At 34.1% G+C, this 26,858-nt stretch overlaps 1 long non-coding RNA gene across 2 annotated transcripts; it reads left to right on the forward strand.

The window, feature by feature from the left end:
- The first annotated feature begins 415 nt into the window (after nucleotides 1-415).
- LOC141666723 (uncharacterized) lies at nucleotides 416-3,795 on the forward strand. Of its 2 annotated transcripts, none has more exons than XR_012552336.1 (3): nucleotides 416-571; nucleotides 1,738-2,236; nucleotides 3,289-3,795. It is a non-coding gene; the product is annotated as an uncharacterized LOC141666723 (long non-coding RNA). The 2 variants fall into 2 exon arrangements; XR_012552335.1 differs by having other exon boundaries at nucleotides 3,294-3,795.
- The last annotated feature ends 23,063 nt before the right edge of the window (nucleotides 3,796-26,858 follow it).

Here is a 26,858-nt window from a genome sequence, read left to right on the forward strand (position 1 = left end):
TTCTTTCTGGGTGAAAATGATAATTTTTTAATACATTTTATTTCGTAAAATAGTTTTTTTTAAAAAACATTCTGAAAAAAAATATTTACAACCAAGAGTAACTTAATACAATTATTTTATAACTAACAGAAAACAACCTATTTTTAAAAATATTTTTGTAAAAATATTGAATTTTATTTTACTTGCATTTGAAGTTGTTTTTTTACAGAAGTGAATTAAATATGATTGTAAAATCATGCAAAAAAAATTAAAAAGTTATTTTTATGTAAAAAAGATTAATACAAAATGTGTAACATAGATAAAAAAAGAAAGAGGTCCTATTTTTTTAAAAAGAACTTTCAAAAAATAACACAACTATCAGAGCCGAAATGGGCTTACATGTGGGTCTTCCGAAATGGGCTGTAACCCGCGATTGCTTCTGATTTTACGCCCTTAAATATCATCATTTGTAACAATTTCTCCGTGGACGCACTCTCATAGTCCCAGGGGTTCCATTCGTGTGCTTTTGCCGGGAATTGGCTTGTCGGAACCGGAATTAGTTGTAAAAAAATTCATGTACAATCACGACCAGGTATAAATACTTTATTTTGTTTTGATTCTTATGTGTTTTTTTACATCTCTTCTTGTATAAAACACTGCTTTTTGCCTTAAATCTTTGATCTTTTTTGGTAATTTTGGTGGTATATGTTAATTTTAGGGATATATGTTTTCTGAGTTATTGTTTGTCAAATTCAGAAACTTGGTAGATTTTAAATTTTTTTTATTATTGTCTTTTTTATAAAGCTTTGATCTTTCTTGGTAATTTGAGATTTCTTGTGATTTGTATTTATTAGTTTGCTGATTTCTATTGTTTGTCAAATTCAGAAACTTGCTCGATTTGATTCTTTATGTGTTTTTGATTATGTATTTCACACATTTTTGTATTGAACAGTGGGCTTGTGCTATAAAGCTTTGATCTTTCTTTGTAATTTCGATCTTTTGCGTTATTTTTATGTACCAGTGGTTGTTTTTTGGTTTTCATATTCAGAAACTTGGGTAGATTTGATTGGGAGTGATATCGGATGGTTTATGTATGCCTTGTGAAATATGGACGGCTTATACTAGAATCAAGTCTCATATATAATAAGAGAGTAAAATGTTTGCAAGGTAATCCTACGCTGGACAGTCCCGGGTGAAGACCTTAGATAGGGTAAATTTAGCAAGTACATTTTTAGGAAGATATGAGTTTAACAATGAACATTTCATTTTAACAATGAACATTTCATTAATTTTATAGACACAGTTAGATAGGTCTTGCTTTAGTTTTTAATGAGAACAAATGAATTGACCGTTGCATATGTAAATGGAAATCTAGGGTTTGTTGTTACACGTGTTGAATTATGAGGCATGTAAATTGGTATTTGGACATATCATCATGGTTACGCTCATGTATTAGGTGGATTACGTGTCTTGTACGCTAGTGTGTAAACCAAAAAATTATGGTCTACCTTCTAGGCTAAAATGTGATGTGCCATGTCGTATTGACAAGTTTTTAGTGATATCACATTTGATTGAAATTTCACTACATTGTTTACTTTTCACTTCTAGGCTACAACGTGATGTGCCATGTTCTAACTTTAAAGCACACTTACTTTTTTTCTTTTTCTTTTTTACATTTCACTGCCATTTTACCTTTTCAACGCGTTATGCTTAGTAATGAAGTGTGTCTTGTTTTTAATTCGGCTGTGGTTTTCTTAGGTGTGCCTCATCTGAGGAACAGGAGCAGAAACCAGAGCGGGGAAAACCTGAGGAACAGGAGCAGAAGTATTTTCAAGCAGCCATTTCTCGATCTAAGTCCTAGCAGAGAGAACCAGGGGAACAGGAACACGAGCTGGAGCAGGAAAAACCTGGGGAACGGGAACAGAAGCCGGACCCGGAGCAGAGGAAAAGTAGGAGGATTCAAACCAGGGAAAACTGAGGAACAGGAGCAGAGAGAAGCTGAGGAAAAGAAACAGAAGGATCTTCAAGCAGCTATATCTCCATTGATGTCAGGGCGGGATTCTAGTGTCATCGCAACGCTCTTCTTCTCCTCATTATTCTGTGGAGTAGTGCTGTTGTATTCTTAAAGCTCTTTTTGTAGTAGAGCTTTATGTAGTCCAATCCACTAGTAGCAGCATCTCCATTATGTTTAGAGCCTTCATGGTTCTTTGCTCTCTCATCACCAGCTATTAACTGTATCCAGCTCTTCTTCAGATAGGTATGCCAGTACTATTTTTTTAATGCCCTTGTCCGTCGTATTAGCATCGTTATTTTTATTAACATTCAAATTTACAATTAAACAAAGTGAGAAACATTTCAATCGGAATCCGCAGTTAATATTGTTTTATAAAAATATTCTTTTTGTACAAATGAACATTTTGTCTTATACTTGTAGTTGTCTCCCTACACGTATAAATTGGATATAATTTATATCAAGTAATTATTAATATATTATATATACACGTATATAGAGGGAGGGAGGGGGAGGGAGGTACTGAGTTTATAAGAATTTCTTGTTGACAATTGAATGATAAATCTGTAACAATAGAGCTCACTTACTGTATCTGCAAAATAAACTTTACATGTATTATGTCTTAATTTCATGTATGATCTAAAAAGATTACCACATGTCACCTCTCCCTCCCTCCCTCCTTCCTAGTAAATTCTACCCCAGCCATTTCCTTTCTTCCCTTTCAATTATCTTTGGGAATTAATAAATTATAAATAAACTTCACTTTTACTATATAAGCTCCATTCTGATATCTGTATTACTTAAACATCAATAACTGTTATGCAGATTTAGAAATCTTATGGGTAATTAAGTCATTTAGATATCAAATTGTAAGTTAAAATAGTAACACTTGTAGATTATTTATTAGTTTCCCTATTACGTACATGTTTTTTTTTCTTTGTTTCTAAAAACTTTTTACAAATAAGATGAAATGTTATTCTATTGTTAATACTTCAAAAAAAAAAAGATTCATACCAACTGATTTTGTAACAATAGTTAATCTTTATATCTTTAGTAACCTATCTATGGCCTGGTATTAAACGTGGAAAGTTAACTCGTGAACAAGACAGGGTGATTACCCAGTATCAAACTCTCCTTGGCAACCGGTACCGCCGTACCGGCTCTTTGGACTACTCATTTCTACAAGTTTAAGAAAAAATGTGCAGGTGTACAAAAAGAATAGTTCTATAAGCAATTGTTTATATGTATCTGAATGTTAATGGGAATAACGATATTAAATTTTTTTATTTGCATTTAAGTGTAGATGTGCTGCCGTAGCTGCACGCCTGCCTGGTAGGATGGATAATGATATCAGAAACTACTGACGTACCCAGCTGAAGAAGAAACTCGGTATAGTTGATAGCTCTGTGACGAGACAGCAGAGAACCATGAAGACTCTACACATAATGGAGATGCTGCTACAAGTGGATTGGACTACCCAATGACTACTACTCTTCCTCAGGTACACTGCGGTTCCTGCTCTTGTTCCTGTTCCTCAGATTTTCCTGGCTCCGGCTTCTATTCCTCGGCATCACTCTGCTCCGACTTCTGCTGCTATTTCTCATGGTTTTCCTGCTACGGTTCCCCAGGTTTCTGCTGCTCCGACTCTGATCGAGAAATGGCTATTTGAAAATATTTCAGACGTCATTTTCTAGCTGGAGTCAATAAATTGTTTAATATCGTTTTCTATGTATTTTTATTATATGGATTTAGTGTTATATGATAATTTCTTTAGTAATCATAAATAATAATAATTTGTTCGTGTACGTTGTGGTTGGTTATGAATTTAATTAAATTGAAGTTTGGTAGACAAGTAAGAACTTGTCAAATCAAAACTAATACTATGAGCAAATTATATTTCTTAGGTTGCTCAGGAACTTACAAAAATAGTTATTATCATGGCGATATATAGCTTAAAATAATGTATTATTATCTATACAAATGTAAATTTTAAATTGTACAATATCAAATAGATTTTATAAATTTATAATTAATCATCAAATGTACTTATATTTCCAAAAAATTTAACCAGTAATTCTATTGTTATTTAATTCTATTGTTATTTAAGTCAAACTCGAAACTTATTATGTGCTCTTGAACACACGTTGAAGACTCATATTTAAAATAAAGTGTAAAGTTAAGTTAAGGCCGGCGGGTCCAGGAGGGAGACATAGCGCAAACCTTGAATGTTTGATATGATATTTGTTTTCTAGTACCTGTTTTTTGGTATTATTTTACTAATAATTTTTATGTTTTGTTTCGATTTTATTATCCTTATTTAATTATTATATATTTATACATTTATCTATATTACTTCATTAAAATCAAACCTAAGATTTATTAAAGCCAAATCAAAGATTATACATCGCAATAGATCTAAATGGCTAAAATAAAATTAAAATATATTAACTTATGACTCATGCAACGCATGACAAATAATTCGTATTTTTTTAATATGTCCTATGGAATTTTTTGCAAAGATTAGTACGTTCCAATAAGTATATATCCAAATATATCTTCCATTAAAATAGTTTTTTATAATAATTAGGTAACCTTAAATAGTTAAATAATTACTTTGAACAATTAGAAATATTAAATTAGATTTTAAAATAAATATGTCTAGCCCAACTATATAAATTTTGAAAAATATAAGCTAGGCCTACGTACATAGGTTATATGTTTTAATTATAATAAATAATTTAATCTAGAATTAATGTGTGATTTGAACCATAAAATATTTTGTATTATAACTTTTTTTGGTTGGGGAGATACAATTTTGTAGGAAGACATAAAATAAGAAAAAATAAGTTTGTTGACTATGATAAAGTTTTCATCCAACTAAAGCACATGCAGGATGACCCAGGATGACCCACGGTTTAAATAAGGAACATCCGAAAAAATAAAACAAAATCACGACTATTTATCTGAATTATATGTTCAATGGACCACTTATCCCAATCTTTTACTCTGGATAAATCTTTCCAATGTGAAATATTTCATAACCCCAACTTCAAATTCCATATATTTTCCGGAATGATCTGCGTTGACGATCTTGAGCTATTGCTAATCTTTTCGGAATGATTTTTACTTTTTCTTTTATATGTTGGATCAATTCTAGACCCGAAATCTTTCTCTCACAAATTTCTTCCCAACAAATTGGAGACCTGCAACTTATTTTATACAAGATTACATATATCGGCATTCCAATGCTTGCATGATAGCAATTGTTGTAAAAGAATTCAACAAAGGGTAAATGTTCATCCAAACTTTATAACAACTGAGATTTTCGTGAATTATAATATGTAAATGAAATTATATAATTATATGCAATTTATGTGAATTAGTAAAAAAATATTATAATATAATTTATTCCAGTTTGATGAGTCAGTATAAGACTTAAGATATAAAATGTGATTAATGATCGAGTCGAAATGCCAGTCGGGCCGTCATGAGACGTGACCCGTAAAAGCTGTTTATACGAAAAGTGAATTTGGTATTTTTATAGAAAAAGAGAATTGAAGTAATTATGTGAAAATATGTGATGCAAAGAGTTTAAAGTGCCTCTGTGATTATCTGAATAAGAGTACATACAGTTTTATCTTTATTGAATTATTTTATGCAATTGATAAATATAGAAAGAAAGTTATAAATGGATTTAAATAGAAAAATTGACAGATATGAGATTTGATTGATTGGATTATATGAATATATGTTATTTGACCTCTCTGTAATTGATTTTGTGATTATTGATTATTTAAATAGTTTTAAATGATTTATTATGTGAAAAAATAAGGTTTATTTAGTCTTTGATCATTTTTATAAAATCATAAGAATATATTTAATTCATAAGAGTATAAATGATCTTTTGAATGATTCACTAGAATTTTTAAAAATATGAGACTGATTTATTTTAATGTTTTTATATTTTAAAATAATTTTTAGAAAGTTGTTTCCATTACCGTGCATTATCTTGTAAAATTCGTAGAAATTAAACCGTTGGCTCAAAAATTATTTTAAAAATATGGGGAGAGATATAATTTCTTATTCTTTATTTAAATATAAATTTGGTATATGTTTCAACTCTTACAAAACGGTTTTATATTACTAAATTCATTTTAAACATTTTTGGCATTATTCAAATGAATAAATAAAAATTAGATTTTAAATTGGTTAATTACCAATTTACCCCGGACAAATCATCCCATTATACCCCCTATCCTCCTTCACTCCCCCTACATAGTCTCTTGACCTCTCTCTCATTTCTTTCTTTCGATACTCTTTTTTCTCTTCCGTTTTCCCTCGTTTTGCATCTGTTTGGTGAGCCCGTTGTGAGCCATGATATAATTACTACGCTATAATAATTCATATAAATTTGTATGTGTATTTGCATGTTGAGTTTAACGAAATTTCAGATTTGTAAATTTTCAAGTTTCTCAAATTTAATTCGAATTATTTGATTAATAGTGGATTACAAGTTGAATTATTTGTTATAATTGAATTTGCATGTGTAGAATATTGATTTTCGGATTTTTTGAAATTGATTTTTTGATTTTATTTTGTTTGAATGAATATGGAATTGAGTTTCTTGAATTTTTAGTCTCGTGTTTTAGTTATTATTTGATACTATGACTAGTTAAGCGGGTATATGATTAAAATTGGATTTACATGTTATGTTTTATAAATTTTGGATTACGTCAAATTGAAATCTTGTTATACTAGTAGGTAAATTGCTTGTTGATTGAATGTGTCGTATGTAGGAGATGTTAAAGTATGTTTCGGAGAATTGGTACTTAATGACGTTGATTGATTGGTTTTGATTAAGTGGTTATCCTAAATACGAATAGGTCATGCCCAAATTTTAAAAAAATTATTAAAAGATAATTATGTGCGTTATAATGATAGAGTTATATACTTTGGTATATTAGTTGCGAGTGAAAGAAAGCTGCATATATATATATATGTATGTGTGTGTGTGTGTCTAAGCAAGAAAGAGAGTAATATATCTTATAAATAGAAGTTATGTGAAATATGTGCTTGATTACGTGCTATATAAATACATGTATGTATAATGGATCAAATATGCCAAATATAAAATATAAGTATAAATATTACAATGTATAATGTGATCAGTGTGGTCAAGTTATGTATATTAGAGTTGGATATCCTAACGCGAATGGGTAGGAAAGTTAGACATTCAAATAAACGTCGAATGTTTATAAGATCCCTAACTAGGGTTTATTATTGTATTGTAGATTCAGAAAGCGAAAACATTCGAACTAGGAAATGAAAAAGAAACCCTAGGTGGCAGTAGTCTGACCTCTGTGAAAAAGAAAGCATTTGAGGTAAGTAACTCCGCTCTTTCTTATAAGGTGTTGAATGATATGAAATGATAAATAAGGTTATTTATGATATGAAATGGTAAATAAAGTTGATTACTGATATTGTAATCTAAGCACTTGTTATACCCTTGATTAGCCTGTTTTTTGTTGAACACATATACACCTTATAATTTTTGTTGTTGCGTTCTCACTGTTTATACTTACGCTTACCAAGATCCCCCATTAATGATACATATGTTTTGTTGATACCCTTACTTCGATAAAGCTTTATCTTATATATATTGTTAAGGCTTATGTTACCCCTTGAATATGCTTTGTCTTACGTTCCCTTTTATACCTTCGTTTACCCCACTTGAATTCCTGAAATGAAATTAAGAATGATTTTCGACTTGAGAGAGTACAAATGATTTCAAAGGCTGGTAAATATTTTAAAATAGAATTAAGTTTTAAACATACAATGACTTTTCCAATATAAAGGTTTTCACTGAATTTCTAAAGATTGGATATTTGCGTAAGAGGCCAGCAAGGCTAGTCCAGCTATATAAGAGACTGACGGGGCTAGTCCAATATTAAAGGCCAGTATAGTGCCTTAAGTACCTTATGACCAGAATGGAGGTCAGTACAGGATGATCACCCTTATTTTGTTTAAATGATGAATATTTCAATCAAACACTACTTATTTGATAATAACGAGAGTTAAAGATTTAAATCGTGCCTTAAGCACTATTCCTATAAAATATTATGATTTAACACGATCAAACAGGATAAGGTATGAGACAAGATTACAACTACCAACCATAAAATATAACTTACAACCCCAAAATAATATAAAATATACATAGTCGATCCCGACTTGGAACCGACAGATAACCCATTGTATCTTTACAACCTTCTGGCTAAGCGCTTTCTCACTCAAAAACATCTCTACCTGCTCTGGCAACTGGAAGCCCTCAACACGATAGGGACCACCAGGTACGCTCTTACGAGCAGTGCGCCTAAGCCTGATCATCTTCTTGTTTAACTATCAAGGTTAGATTAAAACAAAACATATGAGTATAAAACTCAGCAAGTAACTATAAAGCAGTTCTATGATAAGAAATCCACAATTTACTTTACCAAACTCAGGGCATTCTACTTTATCAGTTCTAGGTGGCAGATTTCCATCTTTCGGGTTAAGGAACGGTTATGAAGGAAAAGTGTGGGGCTTTCATGGAACAAGGCTCAAAGCAGGGTGAAAGCCGATATTCACCACAAATCATTAATGGATCAAAACATGTATGATGATTTAGGAATAACTTTTATGTAATCTGTTTTGATTTCATTGATATTAATAAAAGACTTGTTTTGGTTTTATTGCGGGCTTTATCTATTTAAGTGTTTAAATAAGATATACCACAGTTTAGAGTAAAGCTTTTTATGGATTATGATGAGATCATAATAATGAGACCTAAAAGATGATAACTCTAAACTTAAATATTTCCTGGTCGTAGGATTACTAACTGGTAATTAGTAATCCGCAAAGATCGGTACATACTATACTTGCTTCATTATGAAGGATGTATGTTCTCATAGACATTTGTGTGGTGATACTATAGCTAGTATGTAGGTGCTTATTATAGAATAAGTTCACTGAACATGACTCACACAGCTGAACAACTGATGGAGTTCACTCACGTGTCAGCAGTTGTTCACATAGTGATAGTTGTACAAGTATCCTTAGACTTGAGGTCATCACAGTCATCTTGTGTACACTGAACTATGCTTTGGTTTAGTTCTTAGTCTCCAAGGACAATAATAAGGGCTCTACTGGGTATAGGAATTTGTACACGAAGATAGTGTATGATCAATAAAGGATCTACCCTTTCCAGTGAAGGAAGAGAATGTTCAATGCTGATCCACTTATGCTAGTTCAGGAATCTCTGGCTAGAGTGAATGAAATTAGAAAGGAGTTTCTAATTTACATTAAATAGAACTAAGCATAGTGAATGGGAAAGCAAATGATTAAATAAGATAGGCTTGACACAAGTTCCATGCCTTGTATTTAATCGTGATATTGCAGGGTAGAAGGAATTGATTGTACGGTAACCACTCACTGAATAGGTTCTTGATATTCTAAGCAGTGAATGAATTAGAGAATTTATATAAATAATGATAAAATAGTTTTATTATTATTTATTTCTACTACCGGCTTAATATTGAACCTACAGGGTCACACCATAAAAGAGAATGATTTAATGGTGGAAGAATTAATTAATAATGGCTGGTAATTATTTATTTGTGAAATAAATAATTAATTAGCAGATTTAATAATTGATTAAATGAGATTTAATTAATTCTTAATATTATTAATTAAGAATTTAATTTTGAAAATTAAATCAAGTGAGAGAATTATTTTTCTAAAGTGTTTAGAAAAGGGATTAATGATTAAAAGGTGTTTTAATTATTAGTTAATTGGTTAATAAGAATAATCAATTAAAGGGTTAATAATAATAATATTTTATGGAAAATTTTCAGTTGAAAATTTTGCCTATAAATATACTATTATAAACCCTATTTGCCTAAACCCAAATAATTAACCCTAATTCTAAAGTAGAACAAGAGGGAGGCAACTAATTCTCTCAACCTCTTCCTCTTCCATCACATTGTACTCTTGGTGGATACCGGTGGAGTGCTTCACACATGAGGAGCAGCTGCTAGGGATTTCCGTTCATCGTTCTTGGATCGCTATTAAAGACCTCCATCTTTCCATTAACGTAAAGCTTCGTAAGGTAAACATACTGAACTACGAATTAAATATTATTTTTCGCATGGATCCTGCGGAGGGTTTCGTTTTTTTTTTAAGATTTAAATTTACGTTTTCGTTGCGTTTATGTGCTAAAAACCCTTCAATGACATCAGAGCTACTTGCGAAAAGTTTTTAATTCGTTTATGTGTTTAACTGTTTTCGATATATGAGCATGTACGTGATTCGCCATGATTTGATGTTGATATAATATGCTTATATATGTATGGTTTTGAATATATGATATTCATGTGAGTTGTATAATCATAAGATGATTATGTAATCTGTATATATACTGATATATACATGATTTATGTTTGTTCTAATTATGAGAATCATATTAGATACAGATTCTGAATTGGCTGCTGTAGATTTGCTGAAATCTGGGTCTGGTGTCCGATTTACGCAAACGAACACCCTATTCCATAGGTAAACGAGCGTCTGAACAAAACTGATAGCTATAGCTATCAACAACTCATATGTAAGGCGTTTGACTTCGTTTACTGCCCGTAAACAGTGATTCTTGTTTTTCTGATTTGATTCTGATTTTTCTGATTATTGTCATAGTTTTTTTTATGATTAGATCATGGATAATATGATATGTTAAGATCAGATTATGTGTTTTAACATGCTTTTATGTGTTGTATGAGCATGGTGGATGGTTATGGCCTTTCGACCTTAGTGTAATGGTTTTGGTTTTGGTTTTATATACGACTTGCATGTCGTCAATCTTTGTAATCATAAATCTTGAATGTAACTAGAGTTATTCTTGTAAGTTCATTAGATTAGTTTAATTTCAATCTATGTAATGTAATTGAAGACTCAAGAAGGCTATCCAATGGAGGTGATACAAAGAAGAAGACGAGGCATACAAGAAGTCTAAACAAAGAAGAAGACTTATGTAATAAGTAGTTGTATTTATTTCCATCACCATATTAGATTGACCTTGATCTTTATCATGAGCTTTATAAAGATCACATAGGATGGGGCCATAACCAAACACATTTACTTTATTGCACTTTACATTTACTTGTTTATTTAATTATATATATGAGATATATGCCTATGTTTACCATGCGATGATAGATTTAGGTGAACTTAAATCAATATAAGGCGTGCTCTAGAAAATCTAGAATATGAATCGTTTCTTGCCTTAACAATAATATTATGAATACAATCATGAGATTCTTGTATTTATGAAACATGTAATTAAATATGAATTTTCAATATTGAGAGAAAGGATGATTCTGTCAAAAGCAGATTTCTATCTGTAAGAAAGGGGTATTAAGTGACGCCTCTTGACAATGCTCCCCCCGATCTGAGAATCATCTGATTATCGATTATTGATTTGAAATATTTAATTTAAAAGGAAGAATCTCTTTATAATATGATTATGATTGTAACATAATATAATCCCTCTAAAATTAAATAATATCAAGTAGTAATTGGCCAATGACACAACGGGCTTGTGTCGGTCATAGTCTTCCAACATGGTAGAAAGTGGTTCTTATTTTTAAATCATTGTCGTTTCGTGCTACAGCCGAGGGCTTTGATTTCGAAATAAGAAATACTTGTCTATTACATAGAGATGTGTACATTGAATTAGAATCTAAAGGTCGTTACGTGCTACAGCCGTGGGCCGTTGGAGACTGATTCAATTGTACGAAATGTTTTCCTATTGAATATCACATGACGTTTCGTGCTACAGCCGAGGTTGTGTGATGGAATGTAGGATCCTTATTCCCACTAGCATTATGAATGCTTAATTTTCACTTAGAAGTTGTATAAATTAGATAAACTAGTGGGAACCACTTATGAATAAAGACCCGATTCATATAGTGTCTTGAAATAAAATTGAATATTTGCTAAGTGTTGTTATGTGTTCATCATTTACAGATTTACTATATTCGTTATGTCTTCTGCACTATCACTCCGGAGTCTACTTGATGTTCACAAGTTGACTGGTCCTAATTTTGCTGACTGGCTTCGAAACATGAAAATTGTTCTCAGGGATGAGAAGCTGGAATATGTGCTTGACTCACCTAAGCCTACTGAACCTGCTAGCGATGCACATAATGATGAACATGTTGTGTATGTTGGATTTTTAATCGCAGCGGGGCATGGCAAAACACTTTTGCACACATAAAATCCAAATAAAAGCATATAAATCGTGGGAAAAACGAGGGGATCGATTACTAACCTTTAATATGCGATCCAAAAGCAACGTTCGGAGATCTTTAGCAGCTGCTCCTCAAACGTGAAGCACTCCACCGGCATCCACCAAGAAAACGACGTTAAGGAGGAGGAGGAGGTGGAGAGAATTTATTTTTCTAAAACTTTTGTGTTTTTTTTGGGTTCGAATGAAAATAGGGTCTATAATAGTATATTTATAGGCAAAATTTTCAGCTGAAATTTTCCCATTAATAATATTATTATTATCCCATTTATTATTCTCGTTAATAATTAAAACACCTTTTAATTATTAATCCTTTTTCTAAACACTTTAGAGATAATTCTCTCTCTTGATTTAATTTCCAAAAATTAATTCCTTAATTAATAATATTAAGAACTTTTCTTAATTAATTTATAATCAATTAAATCTCATTTAATCAATTATTAAATTTTCCAATTAATTATTTCTTTCACAAATAAATAATTATTAGCCATTATTAATTAATTCCTCCACCATTAAATAATTCTCTTTTTATGGTGTGACCCTGTAGGTTCAATATTAAGCCGGTAGTAGAAATAAATAATAATAAAACTATTTTATCATTATTTATATAAATTCTCTAATTTATTAAATATGATTAATTAATTAATCACATTTATTCTACATCGTGAGGGATACTTCTCAGCATATCGCGACTATCCGGATAATATAAATTCGCTGCTTAGAATACCAAGAACCTATTCAGTGAATAGTTACCGTACAATAAACTCCTTCTACCCTACAATGTCCCGATTAAATACAAGGCATGGATCTCGTGTCAAGCCTATCTAATTCAATCACTTGCTTACCATTTACTATGCGTAGTTCTATGCAAATTAGAAACTCCTTTCTAATTTCATTCACTCTGGCCAGAGATTCCTGAACTAGCATAAGTGGATCAGCCTTGAACATTCGCTTCCTTCACTGGAAGGGGTAGATCCTTTATTGATCATACACTATCTTCGTGTACAAATTCCTATACCCAGTAGAGCCCTAATAATTGTCCCTGGAGACTAAGAACTAAACCAAAGCATAGTTCAGTGTACACAAGATGACTATGATGACCTCAAGTCTAAGGATACTTGTACAACTATCACTATGTGAACAACTGCTGACACGTGAGTGAACTCCATCATTTATTCAGCTGTGCGAGTCATGTTCAGTGAACTTATTCTATAATAAGCACCTACATACTAGCTATAGTGTCACCACACAAATTTCTATGAGAACAGACATCCTTCATAATGAAGCAAATATAGTATGTACCGATCTCTGCAAATTATTAATTACCAGTTAGTAATCCTACGACCAGGAACTATTTAAGTTTAGAGTTATCATCTTTTAGGTCTCACTATTATGATCTCATCATAATCCATAAAAAGCTTTACTCTAAACTATGGTATATCTTATTTAAACACTTAAATAGATAAAGCTCGTAATAAAAACAAAACAAGTCTTTTATTAATATCAATGAAATCAAAACAGATTACATAAAAGTTATTCCTAAATCCTCATACATGATTGGACTTAGGACATATTCCTTTCAGTGTATCGTAAGTGGATAGATGATGCAAATATTGCTCAATGCATCATGCTAGCTTCCATGAACATTGAGCTACAGAAGCAACATGAGCATATGGATGCTCACACTATCCTTATGCATCTACAAGAGTTGTATGATGTGGCAGGGAGGACATCTCGATATGAGATATCGAAGGAACTGTTCGGTTGTAGGATGTCTTAGGGATCATCTGTGAATGACCATGTACTTAAGATGATCAATTTGATTGAACGTCTTGGACAACTTGGTTAGCCAAGACTTGGTCTTGCAATCACTTCCGAGTTCGTTCTCGCAGTTTGTTGTGAACTTTCACATGAATAAGCTGGATGTCAGCCTGCCTGAACTCCACAACATGTTGAAGACCGCGGAATCGGATTTTCCCCTAAGAAGAGTATTGTTCTTCTAATTGGTGAAGGTTCAAATCCTAAGAAAAGGAAGAAGAACCCTTCCAAGAAGAAGAAAGTAGGTGAGAAAAAGCCGGTTCCACCAAAAGCTGAAGACCCCAAGAGCAAAGCTGTTTGCTTTCACTGTAACAAGGTGGGGCACTGGAAGAGGAACTGCAAGGTTTACCTTGCAGAATTGAAGAAGAAGAAAGGTAGTGAGACTACCACTTCTGATTCAGGTATGTTCATGATCGAAGAAGGGTATATTATGCGGAGGGTTTCAGTTTTTTTTTAAGATTTAAATTTACGTTTTCGTTGCGTTTATGTGCTAAAAACCCTTCACCCCGCTAGCCTTTTACAATGACTGGACTAGTCCCACTAGCCTCTTACGTCCAATCCAATCCAACAGGAATTCGTTTGGAAAACCTTGAGTTGGAATAAGTAGGTTTTATAAATTCATTTTATCATTACCAAGAATATGAAATCATTCGGACTCTTTCAAGTCGAAACTCATTCTTAGATTCAATTTCAAGAAATCAAAGTTAAGGAAAATGAATCAAGGATAGGAAAGAGCAATTCTAGGGATCTTGAATCAATGATATCAAGGTACTTAAGTTAGAAGAATCAATAATTGTTTCAAGGATCAATAGGAAATATGGTGATCAAGGAATATGGTATTATTATAAGGGGTTCGTAAAGGTAATTATAGGGTTTATAGCAGTTCATAGTATAATAATTAATTTGAACAGGAAAGACAGGTTACCAAAGGGTTGAATCAATAAGCTTGTCAATAACAGTTTAACAAGATCAAGACAGGGTATCTCGAATCATTAACAGGGGTTCGTAATTTTAACAGTTCAATACTCTACATGGTATGAGCAATAACCTCTCTATAACCATTTACACAAGTAATGAGAGTTACTTGCCTGAATTCGCTTTCCTGAAGGTTGAACTACTGCCACCTATTATACCCTTCCCTTTCCTAGCCTGAATGCCCTCACGCTCCGAATCTACAATAAAAACCAAAACCTTAATCAGTTTCTTAACTCTCACTCCCGGAACGATCACTCAATACGATAGCTCGATAATACTCTTGACTCAAATATACGAGTATAGCTTATACACATATGCACATAACACATTCCTTTCTCAAAGCCTTTATATCTTTATATACTCATCAATCGACTCATACTTGCTTAAACTTAACTATTCTTCAAATCACATCAATATAACTCTTACGAGTACATGATTTATTCAAACTAAATCTTTTGCGACCATAACTGTCACTTATAGTTCTTTAATATCAAACCACTTAATTCCCTTTTTCTTTTATTCCTTAATTTGAACCATAACATCATTTAATCAAACAAATGAATCACATATCTCCTAGAATTTCACATGCAATCACTTAGCAAGGTAATGGAACCAAATCAATCGCTTTTCTACTTATATACCATTCGGCTATAAACCTATAACACAACCAAATGTACTCAATTTCAATCTCATATAATCAAACACAATAAACCTCTTTGGTATGCAAATTACAAGGGTCTTTTACGCAATTAAGCTTCTTTCTTTTTAATCCAAAAACCGAATCATAATCACATCAAGAATCGAAAATCAACACCCTCTTTTAATTATCAAATTCGAACACAAGCATCATCCAATCAATGGCATGCAACCAAGTTCTTATTAGTAACTAAGATAATTAGCATATAATCTCACAAAAATCCACTTAATTCTCTTTTTAACCATAAGACCCATTCGGGTTTTTCAAGAAATCACACATGCAAGGTTTTAAATCACAATTTCAACTTGTTTTACACCTTATCTTAGACATTCAACTCATTTTCATCACGATTTTCGAATCACAAACAAAGCATCACTTAGTGACTCAAGCCTTAATCACATTATCCAATTAAACATGCATGCATTCACTAGTTCTTCTTTTAAACCAACATGCAATCACATTTCTCACTAAATAAGCTTATGTTATACTAAAATCAAGTCACCAAATCCAATTCCCTTTTATTAGTACAAAGCCGAACCAAAATCCCCAATCATGCAACCCTCAAATTCGATTCCTTAAGCATCAAATCAATTACCCAAATCCAAATTCTTTTAACACATTAGTAGCAATCCATTTATCAATCACACATTTAAATTTCAAAGGAAGTACAAAACCCTTTTTGAACTTTTCAAGAAACCAAGACATGCAATAGCTACATAAAAATTTTAAAGAGCATAAAACTCAAAAATCACATTAACATATCATTTTCTTAAAATTCCACCGGCTCTCCTTGGATCATGGCCGGTGGTGGCCGAACTTAAGAGTGCCCATAACGGGTCTCCTTTTGAGTTTTAAACCAGAAAATATCTTGAATCTTCTCTTGTGATCATGTATCAAGAAATCGTATTTCCTTGAACACAACCATAGAGATGGAACCATAAACACTTACATGCAAGTGGTGTTTGAGTAGTATATCGAAAATAGAAGCTATAGATGGTAATATCTTTGAATTTGAGTGAGTATTCGGTGTTGCATGCAAGGGAGAGAAGAGAGATGGGGAGAGAGCCGAGAGAGAGAGTGTTCGAGAGAGAGGAAGAAAGAAAGTGAGGGAGAGGGGGAGGATGCTCACGGGAAAAGAAAGAAGAAAGAAGGGGGGGGTGAGTTTATATTTGTATTTGGTCCAAGGGTATTTTAGTAATCTACTAAATCCCTTTTAATTTGATTAATCCTTTCTTTTTACTTAAATAAGATAGAAATCGAATATTGAATATATCCCTCTCGAAAAGTCGAAAATTATTGCAAATGACAATTTTAAGACGTAGATCTCGAAATTAGTTTTCCAACCATTACTCATAATAAGCGAACGGTTGATTTTATATGATTTTCATAAGTTTGTGCTAATAATAGCATTTTATCACATAAAAATCAATTTATAATGCAACTATCACCAAATAAATCCGTCCATCATTTATAGAAAGTCTTTAGGAATATTACGAAGATAACAGAACAAATCTCATGCCTTTATCTTACTCAGATAATTTTATAAAAATGTGCGAAGGTTAAATAAACCTTATTTAAATCAATTCATTCCCTTAAATCCATAAAAATGTCAACAGATCACGTAATCATGCATACAGACAAGCAAGCACCCATACGAATACATCACAACTCATGTCTAATCATAAAATTTGTCCTTCTTTAATTTTATTCCTTTCTACGCGTACTGGGTCACGTTCAGCCTGACGGCCCAACGCTCAATGTTTCAATTACGCTTCACAATATCGTTATCGACCGACACGTCATTAGAACGAATTACTTTACTCAATCATTTCATTTCACATAATAAGACATAGTTCACATTTGAAATACCTTAATCCCTTTTTAGGACGGGTTCCGTTGTACTTGACGGCCCGAAAACACAGCTTAACTCCTAAGCTGACTCTTTAAATTGGAACGCTTCTATTTACGCTCCTAGATTCTAATATACAGTAAAGAAAATTAACCAACACTTAATCACATAATTATAATCATGTCGCAAAATTCTCAGTCGTCACAATCTACCCTCCTTAAAAGGATTCTGTCCCCAAAATCTAGTCTAATCAAATAGATGGGGATACTTTTCTTGCATTTCACTTTCTAATTCCCAAGTTGATTCTTCCACTAGTGTATTTCTCCACAACACTCTAACTAGAGGTACAACATTATTTCTAAGTGCCCTCTCCTTTCAGTCTAAGATTCGAACTGGTTTTTTCAAATAAGACAAATTCGGTTGAATTTCCACTGGTTCCAATTCGATCACATGGCTCGCATCAGCATTATACTGCTTCAGAAGAGAAACATGAAATACATTGTGTAGATGTTACATTTGTGGAGGTAGTGCTAATTCATATGCCACCTTCCCAACTCGTCGCAGTACTTCAAATGGTCCAATATACCTAGGACTCAACTTCCCTTTCTTTCTGAATCGGGTTAAACCTTTCCAAGGAGATATCTTTAACAAGACTTTGTCTCCAGATTCGAATTGCACATCTCTTCGTTCTTGATTTACGTACTTTGCTTGTCGATCTTGAGCTGTAATTAATCTTTTTTGAATCATTTCTACCTTGAAAAAGGATGAGTCCTTTGTTGCATCTGGCATGAGATGATAAAGAGAGAGCTTCGTCTATCGTCCCAAAGCCAAGTCACTATAGTATCTCCTACTACAGGTATGGCGCTAGCTAAGCTTGTAATTAATGTCCTTCGCTTGTTGAACTAGCTCTGGGCCAATTAATTTGCGCTCACCAACCTCGTCCCAATATGTAGGGGACCTACATTTTCTTCCATACAACGCTTCATAAGGCGGCATGCCAATACTCGCGTGATAACTGTTGTTGTAGGAAAACTCAATTAACAGCAAATGATCATCCCAATTTCCTTTGAAATCTATTGCGCAATTTTGCAACATATCTTTAATTGTCTGAATTGTCCTTTCACTTTGTCCGTCAATCTGCGGATGATATGCCGTACTCATTTTCAGCTTAGTTCCCAAATGATCATGGAATTGTCTCCAAAATCTTGAGTTAAACCTTGGATCTCTATCAGACACGATAGATACAGGAGCTCCGTGACGCATCACAAACTCATCCAAATATAATTTGACCAAACTTTCCAACGAAAACATTTCATTTATCGGCAAGAAATGTGCTGACTTCTTCAATCGATCGATTACCACCCAAATTGCATCATAATTAGACTTGGTTTTAGGTAATCCTACCACGAAATCCATCGCGATATGTTCCCATTTCCATTCTGGTATATCCAGTGGTTGAAGCAATCCGTTTGGCCTCTGATGTTCCGCTTTGACTCTTTGACACGTATAACACTTACTTATCCATTCCGTAATTTCCTTTTTCATGTTTGGCCACCAATAGCTTTCTTTTAAATCCTGGTACATTTTCGTACTTCCAGGATGAATTAAAAATCTCGAGTTATGCGCTTCTTACAAAATCTCGTGCTTTAGTTCCACGACATTAGGTATCCAAATACGTGAGTTAACATGATATATTCCTTTTTCATCTTTTTGAGCTTTGACCACTTCTCCTGACAACTTATCATTTTCGCGATTCATCACTTGCTCTTGACAACATCGAATATTTTCCAAAATTTCGGGTTGAAATGACATCGCACATATAGTTTCACCTCCAAATTCTGGAGTCTGTACTTCTATTTCCATCTTTTCAAAATCCTTAACCAAATCTTCCGACGACGTTAACATATTCAACCTTTCCTTACGACTTAGAGCATCTGCTACCACATTTGCCTTTCCAGGATGATAGTTTATCGCACAATCATAATCTTTGATCAACTCTAACCATCTTCTATGTCTCATATTTAATTCCTTTTGGCTGAAGATATACTTTAAACTTTTATGGTCTGTATAAATCTCGCACTTTTCTCCGTATAAATAATGTCTCCAAATCTTAAGGGCAAACACAATTGCTGCCAATTCTAAATCATGCGTTGGATACTTTTGCTCGTGTGGCTTGAGTTGTCTTGACGCATATGCTATTACCTACCCGTGTTGCATTAACACACATCCAAGTCCTTTATACGAAGCATCACTGAATATCACAAATTCTCCTTTTTCATCCAGTAACACCAACACTGGGGGCGGTTACCAGCCTCTTCTTTAACTCTTGAAAGCTTTCCTCACACTTTTCCGTCCACATAAACTTCTCGTTCTTTCTTGTCAACTTCGTTAATGGGACAGCAATCTTAGAGAAATCTTGCACAAACCTTCTGTAGTATCCGGATAATCCCAGAAAACTTCTGACTTCCGTAGGAGTCTTGGGTGTTTCCCAATTCATTATAGCTTCTATCTTGGCTGAGTCTACTTTGATTCTATCTTTATTAACTAAATGACCAAGAAATTGCACTTCCTTTAGCCAAAATTCACACTTCGAAAACTTAGCGTACAGCCTCTCTTTCCTCAGAATTTCCAAGGAAATCCTCAAATACTCCTTATGATCTTCTTCCGTCTTAGAGTAAATCAGTATATCGTCAATAAACACAATAACGAACTTATCCAAATATTGCTTGAATACTCTGTTCATAAGATCCATAAATGCGGCTGGCGCGTTCGTCAAGCCAAACGCCATTACCAAAAACTCGTAGTGTCCATATCTCGTTCGAAACGCTGTCATGGGTATATCTTCCACTTTAATCTTTAATTGATGATACCCAGATCTTAAATCAATCTTGGAGAAACACGACGCTCCTTTTAACTGATCAAACAGGTCATCGATTCGCGGTAGAGGGTATTTATTCTTAATCATCAACTTATTCAATGCGCGATAATCAATGCACAATCTCATACTTCCATCCTTTTTCTTTACAAACAACACCGGTGCGCCCCACGGGGATACACTCGGCCGAATTACTCCTTTATCCAACAATTCTTGCAACTGTACTTCCAATTTCTTCATCTCGGATGACGCCATACGATAGGGAGCTTTCGATACTGGTTCCGTTTCAGGAGCCAAATCAATCATAAACTCGATCTCTCTATCTGGAGGTAGTCCAGGCAATTCATCGGGAAATACATCTGGAAAATCTCTTACTATTGGGATATCTTCGATCCAAACGGATTCTTTCTCCACATCCACAACATGAGCCAAATAAACTTCGCATCCTTGACATAATAATCTCATTGTCTCGATAGCCGTCAGGTATTTCTTCTCTTGCCTCTTTCCTTTGAATATCACTTTCTTACCATCCTTGGTCCTTAACTTCACCTTCTTACTTTTACATTCTATTTGCGCCTCATGGTTTAACAACCAATCCATTCCTAGTATAACCTCAAATTTTCCTAACTTAAAGGGAATTAAGTCAGCAGAAAAGTGTCAACCTTCTATTACCACATCACAATCGGGACAAATCTTATTAACAATAACTTTCTGTTGATTTGCTACCTCTATAATCAAATTAGGTTCCAGAGGGTACGCAACACAATTTAACTTATCAAGAATATTTTCAGAGATAAAAGATCTAGTTGTTCCAGAATCCATCAATACTTTTACTTCTACTAAGTTAATAACAAGCATACCTGTTACCACGTCCACATCTTGCACCGCATCTTTCATTGTCATATTAAAAGTCCTAGCTCTGTGTTGAGCTGACGGTGCTGGGAGAGACGGCGGTCCAGCAATCCTAAGAACATTGGCCTTTTGAACATGCTCCTTGCAATTCCTGGCCATATGGCCCACCTTTCCATACTTGAAACAAGCCAAGTCAGGCTTCCTTGCTCCATTTAGACACTCTGAAGAATAATGCCCTTTCTGATTACACTTGAAACATGTCACGTCCAACTTATTACACCTTCCCGGGTGTCTCTTCCCATAATTCTTGCATTCTTGAATCTGAGGTCTGTTATCCTTCCCCGGTTGTCCTGCTTTCTGGAAACGGTTTTTATGAGCTCCGTTACCGGGTTTAAACTTCTGAAACTTTTGGTGCTGACCTCCACCATTCCTTTCAAACTTTCCTCTAAACTTCGAGCTTCCTTGCTCTTGTTCCGGGCTTTCAAATTTTCTTTTCCTTCCTTCATTTTCTCTCCTCGCAGCTTCACGCTCTCCTTCTACTATCATTGCCTTTTGTACCAAGGCAGCATAATTCTTGATCTCCAACAACGCTACTTGACTCCTAATCCATGGCTTAAGTCCCTATTGGAACCTCTTAGCCTTCTTTGCCTCCGTATTTACATACTCAGGTACGAACCTAGACAGCTCCGAAAATTTCACTTCATACTCCGCTACCGACATATCTTCTTGCCTAAGGTCCAAAAATTTCATCTCCAACTGATCTTGCATATAGCTCCGAAATTATTTCTCCAGAAACATCTCAGTGAACTTCTCCCATGTTAAGTCATTTCCTTCCAACAACGCTTTCGAAGACTCCCACCAGAAACTCGCTTCATCTTTAAGGTAATAACTCGCATATTGAGCTTTCTTGTCGTCCTTAACTTCTGCTAACTCAAAAGATTTTTCCATTTCTCTTAACCATGATAGTGCTTTAATCGGGTCTGGCAAACCTAAGAATTCTGGGGGATGAACAGATTGAAAGTGTTTGAAGTTTCCAACTTTAGGAGCCACAGGTTGTTGCAAAAGCTGAGCAAGTCTGCTCATCATTGTTGTTTATGGGTTTACTTCTGGGTCTTGGGTTGAATTTCTTCTTCTTGGTGATCTGGTGAGTTGGCCATTTCTTACAAACCTGATTGAGCAATTATTTAGCAATACGATAACATGGCATATATAACAACATTTTACTATAAAATCTCATTTTGCGGGTTTTAAGCTTTACCCAATTTTGCACATGCAATCCTATTACTACATAATTCTCATATTAGTGTTGTTTTATCATGGCACAGAATAGGGTACTATGAATTTTAAACATGGTTATACGAAAACATGGTATTTGGAACAGTTTATGCAGATCTTTAGGGTGCATAATGGAAAACAAGATAATGGATTTATTTAAACAAATGGGTACTGCTAGGAATATGTGTATTAGTTTGATGATAAGTTAAACAAAACACTTAAGTAGAAATCTAGTGTTTGTAGCCTCAACGGATAAGACCATCTTGGCTATCCGTTGAAGGAGTAGCTTTACTTAGCAAAAAGTTTAGTATTGTAGCACATTTCATTCTCTGGATTCAAGTTGTAATTCTTAAATGTTGTAGGAAAGTATCAGTCATGTTGACTACTAGTGGATATGCAAATAGGAGGGCTAATTGTAAATATTTCATGCCTTATAATTTTGTATAAGTGAAAAAGTATCAACTGATATTGAAGACCTTCAACGGATAAGAAACAAAGCTTCAACGGATGTCTCTAATGCTTCAACGGATAATATCCATCAACGGATAAGTGCTTCAATGGATAAAGACTTCAACTGATAATGCATCAACGGATAAAGCTTCAACGGATAAAGCCTCAACGGATAAGGCATCAATGGATGAAAGCTTCAACGGATGCTTAGTTCATTAGCAGTTGATAGTGACAATTCATAAGCTGACAGAGGCACATGGGTTGACAAAGAAAAACTGGAATGTGGAAGCCTCTTGGAGGAATCAAGAAAATGCAGCATTTCCATTCTGGTGCAAACAAGGAAGTGTTCAAAGATTCACAGATTATCCTAGATTGCATTGGATAGAGAAATGAAGAAGAAACATGTGAAGAGCCTTTTTAATTGTATTTTACAGTTTTGTCTTCACTTGTAAACTTGGTGATATATAAACCAAGTAGCAGCTAGTAATTAGATATGAATTTTCCAGAGCTGTTTAGAAAAATCCAGAGAGAAAATCATCTAGTTTGTACTAGGAAGCAGCTGTGATTTAATTCTTTGAATCACAGATTTTCTGAAATAACACATCTCTGGTGGAACAACAAATCCACCAGAAAAGTTTTTAAGTTCTCTGTGTTCTTTACATTTGTGTTTGAATATATATCTGTCTGCATTGGCTTCAAGCAATTCACACACACTTGTTCTCAGAAACACTTAGCCTTAGAAACTGCTCAAAACTTGAAAAAGTTTTGAGATTTACATTCAACCCCCCTTCTGTAAATCTCATTGTTAGTCCACTGGGAATAACAATTGGTATCAGAGCCTGCTCTTAACATACAAAGAGTTTAAAGATCTATTCTGCTAACATCATGAGTAAGAAGGATATTGGTGTAAAGATTCCAATGGAAAGAGATAACTATCATCACTAGAAGGTGAAGATGCATTTACATCTTCTCTCTCAAGATGAAAGCTACATCAACTGCATTGAAAATGGTCCTCACATCCCACACAAGGTGGCCACAGCTGCTACTGCAACAGTTGCTGTTGGACAGTCTATTCCCAAGCCAAAGGCAGAATGGACTGTTGAAGATATTGAAGAGGTCCACAAGGACAAGAAAGCCATGAACATTCTGTTTAATGGCCTGGATCAAGATATGTTTGACAATGTCATCAACAGCCAAACTGCTAAGGAAATTTGGGATACTGTGCAGCTTATCTGTGAAGGCACTGAGCAAGTTAGGGAAAACAAAATGCAGCTTCTCATTCAACAGTATGAATATTTTCACTTTGAAGAAGGAGAATCATTGAATGATACCTTCAACAGATTTCAGAAACTGTTGAATGGATTGAAGCTGTATGGGAGAGTGTACCAAGTCAAGGACTCCAATTTAAAATTTCTAAGGTCTCTACCAAAGGAATGGAAGCCTATGACTGTTTCTCTAAGAAATTCTCAAGATTATAAGGACTTCACACTTGAAAGATTATATGGAATTTTGAAGACATATGAACTTGAGATGGAGCAAGATGAGCTATTGGGAAAGGGAAAGAGAAAAGGAGGATCAGTTGCACTTGTATCTGACAATGAGAAGGTTGAAGCCAGGAATGAGGAAAAGACAATGCCAAGTCTCAAAATTGGCACAAGCAAATCAGAATCAAGCAAGGGTAAAGAGCAAGTAGCTGAGGATGGAGACAATTCCAGTCAGGATGACTCTGATGATATTGATGAACATCTGGCTTTTCTGTCCAGGAGGTTTGCAAAGATGAAGTTCAGGAAAAATACAAAATTCACTAAGCCAAACAAAAACATGGTGGACAAATCCAAGTTAAAATGTTATAACTGTGGCATGAGTGGACACTTTGCAAGTGAGTGTAGGAAGCCAACCTCTGATAAAAAGAAATTTGAGCAAGTTGATTACAAAAAGAAGTATTTTGATTTGCTCAAACAAAAGGAAAGAGCTTTTCTCACTCAAGATGATTGGGCAGCAGATGGGGTCAATGAAGATGATAATATGGAATATGTCAACCTAGCCTTGATGGCTAATTCTGATGAAAATGAAACTAGTTCATCAAGCAACCTGGTAATTACTACTGATCTCTCTCAGCTTTCTAAACATGAATGCAATGAAGCCATAAATGATATGTCCAATGAATTATATCATTTGTGTGTTTCCCTGAAATCACTAGCTAAAGAAAACACTAGGATCAAAGAGAATAATGTGTTTTTGAGTGATAGGAATGCTGTGTTAGAGGATCAGGTAATTGAGCTTGAAAAGATAAAGCTTAAATGCTTGACTGTTGAGAGTGAACTAGAAGAAGCTGTTAAGAAAGTAGAAATTCTTTCTAAACAGTTAGAAAGTGAGCAAGAGGTAATCAAGGCCTGGAAAACATCTAGGGATGTTAGTGTTCAGATTGCCAAGGTTCAGGGAATTGAATCATTCTGTGAGAATGCCTGGAAGAAAAACAAAAAGGAGTTAGAATTAATTGATGGATTGTCAACGGATGTGGAATCAACGGATGATGAAAGTTATCCGTTGAAGGAAGAAAAGGAGCATCCGTTGAAGGCTCATCAATTAAAATAGGCAAGTAATTTTAAAAATAAAAATCTCAATAAGAATGATGATTCAACTTTCAAGAACTTTGTCAAAGAAGGAGCCATCACATCCAAAGATGCTAGTAAGGTGAATATAAGACACATGACTTTAGATCAGCTGAAAAATAGGCTTAAGTTGGTTGAGGATAAGAAGAAAACTAAAAGAAAATCTAAAAGAAATGGGAAGGTAGGGATTAATAAACATAACAATTACACACCTGATAGGTATGCTCCTAGAAAAAGCTGTGTGCATTTTAAAAGTGTTAATCACCTATCTGATAATTGCAAATCTGTTAAAAATACTCCCATGCCTTCAAATCCCTCCATGCCTAACATGTCTATGTCACCTCTGCATGCCATGCCTGTTATGTCTCATCAGAATCCCCATGCATATTTTGCAAACATGCCATATATTAATAATCCTTATTTTACTGCATTTAGTATGCCTCAAATGCCATACAATATGCCTATGTGGAATAACATGTTTGCACAATCTATGCCTTATCAAATTCAATCAAATGTGCTAAATGATTCTGTGACTAACCCTACACTTCAACCAACCACATCTGAGATCAAGGTTGACCCAAAGTTACCTAAGTCAAAAGATGCAGGAGGAATGAAGTCTAGGAAAAAGACTAACAAGGCTGGACCCAAGGAAACTTGGGTACCAAAATCAACTTGATTGATTTTGTTGTGTGCAGGGAAAAAGAAGGAATCTATGGTACTGGGACAGTGGTTGTTCAAGACACATGACAAGAGATTTCACCCTGCTCACAGAGTTTAAGGAGAGAGCTGGCCCTAGCATAACCTTTGGAGATGACAACAAAGGATTCACTATGGGATATGGCTTGATTTCAAAAGAAAATGTCATAATTGATGAAGGTGCATTGGTTGATGGTCTCAAACACAACTTATTGAGCATCAGTCAACTATGTGACAGAGGGAATACTGTTTCCTTCAATTCTGAAGCCTGTATTGTCACAAGTAAAAAGGACAATAAAGTGGTTCTAACTGGAGTTAGAAAAGGGAATGTGTACTTAGCTGACTTCAACTCTACAGATGCAGAATCCATTACTTGTCTTTTCAGCAAAGCAAGTGCAGTTGAAAGTTGGCTATGGCACAAGAAGCTGTCCCA

The sequence above is a fragment of the Apium graveolens genome, chromosome 6 (genome assembly GCF_009905375.1).
Source record: "Apium graveolens cultivar Ventura chromosome 6, ASM990537v1, whole genome shotgun sequence".
NCBI lineage: Eukaryota > Viridiplantae > Streptophyta > Magnoliopsida > Apiales > Apiaceae > Apium > Apium graveolens.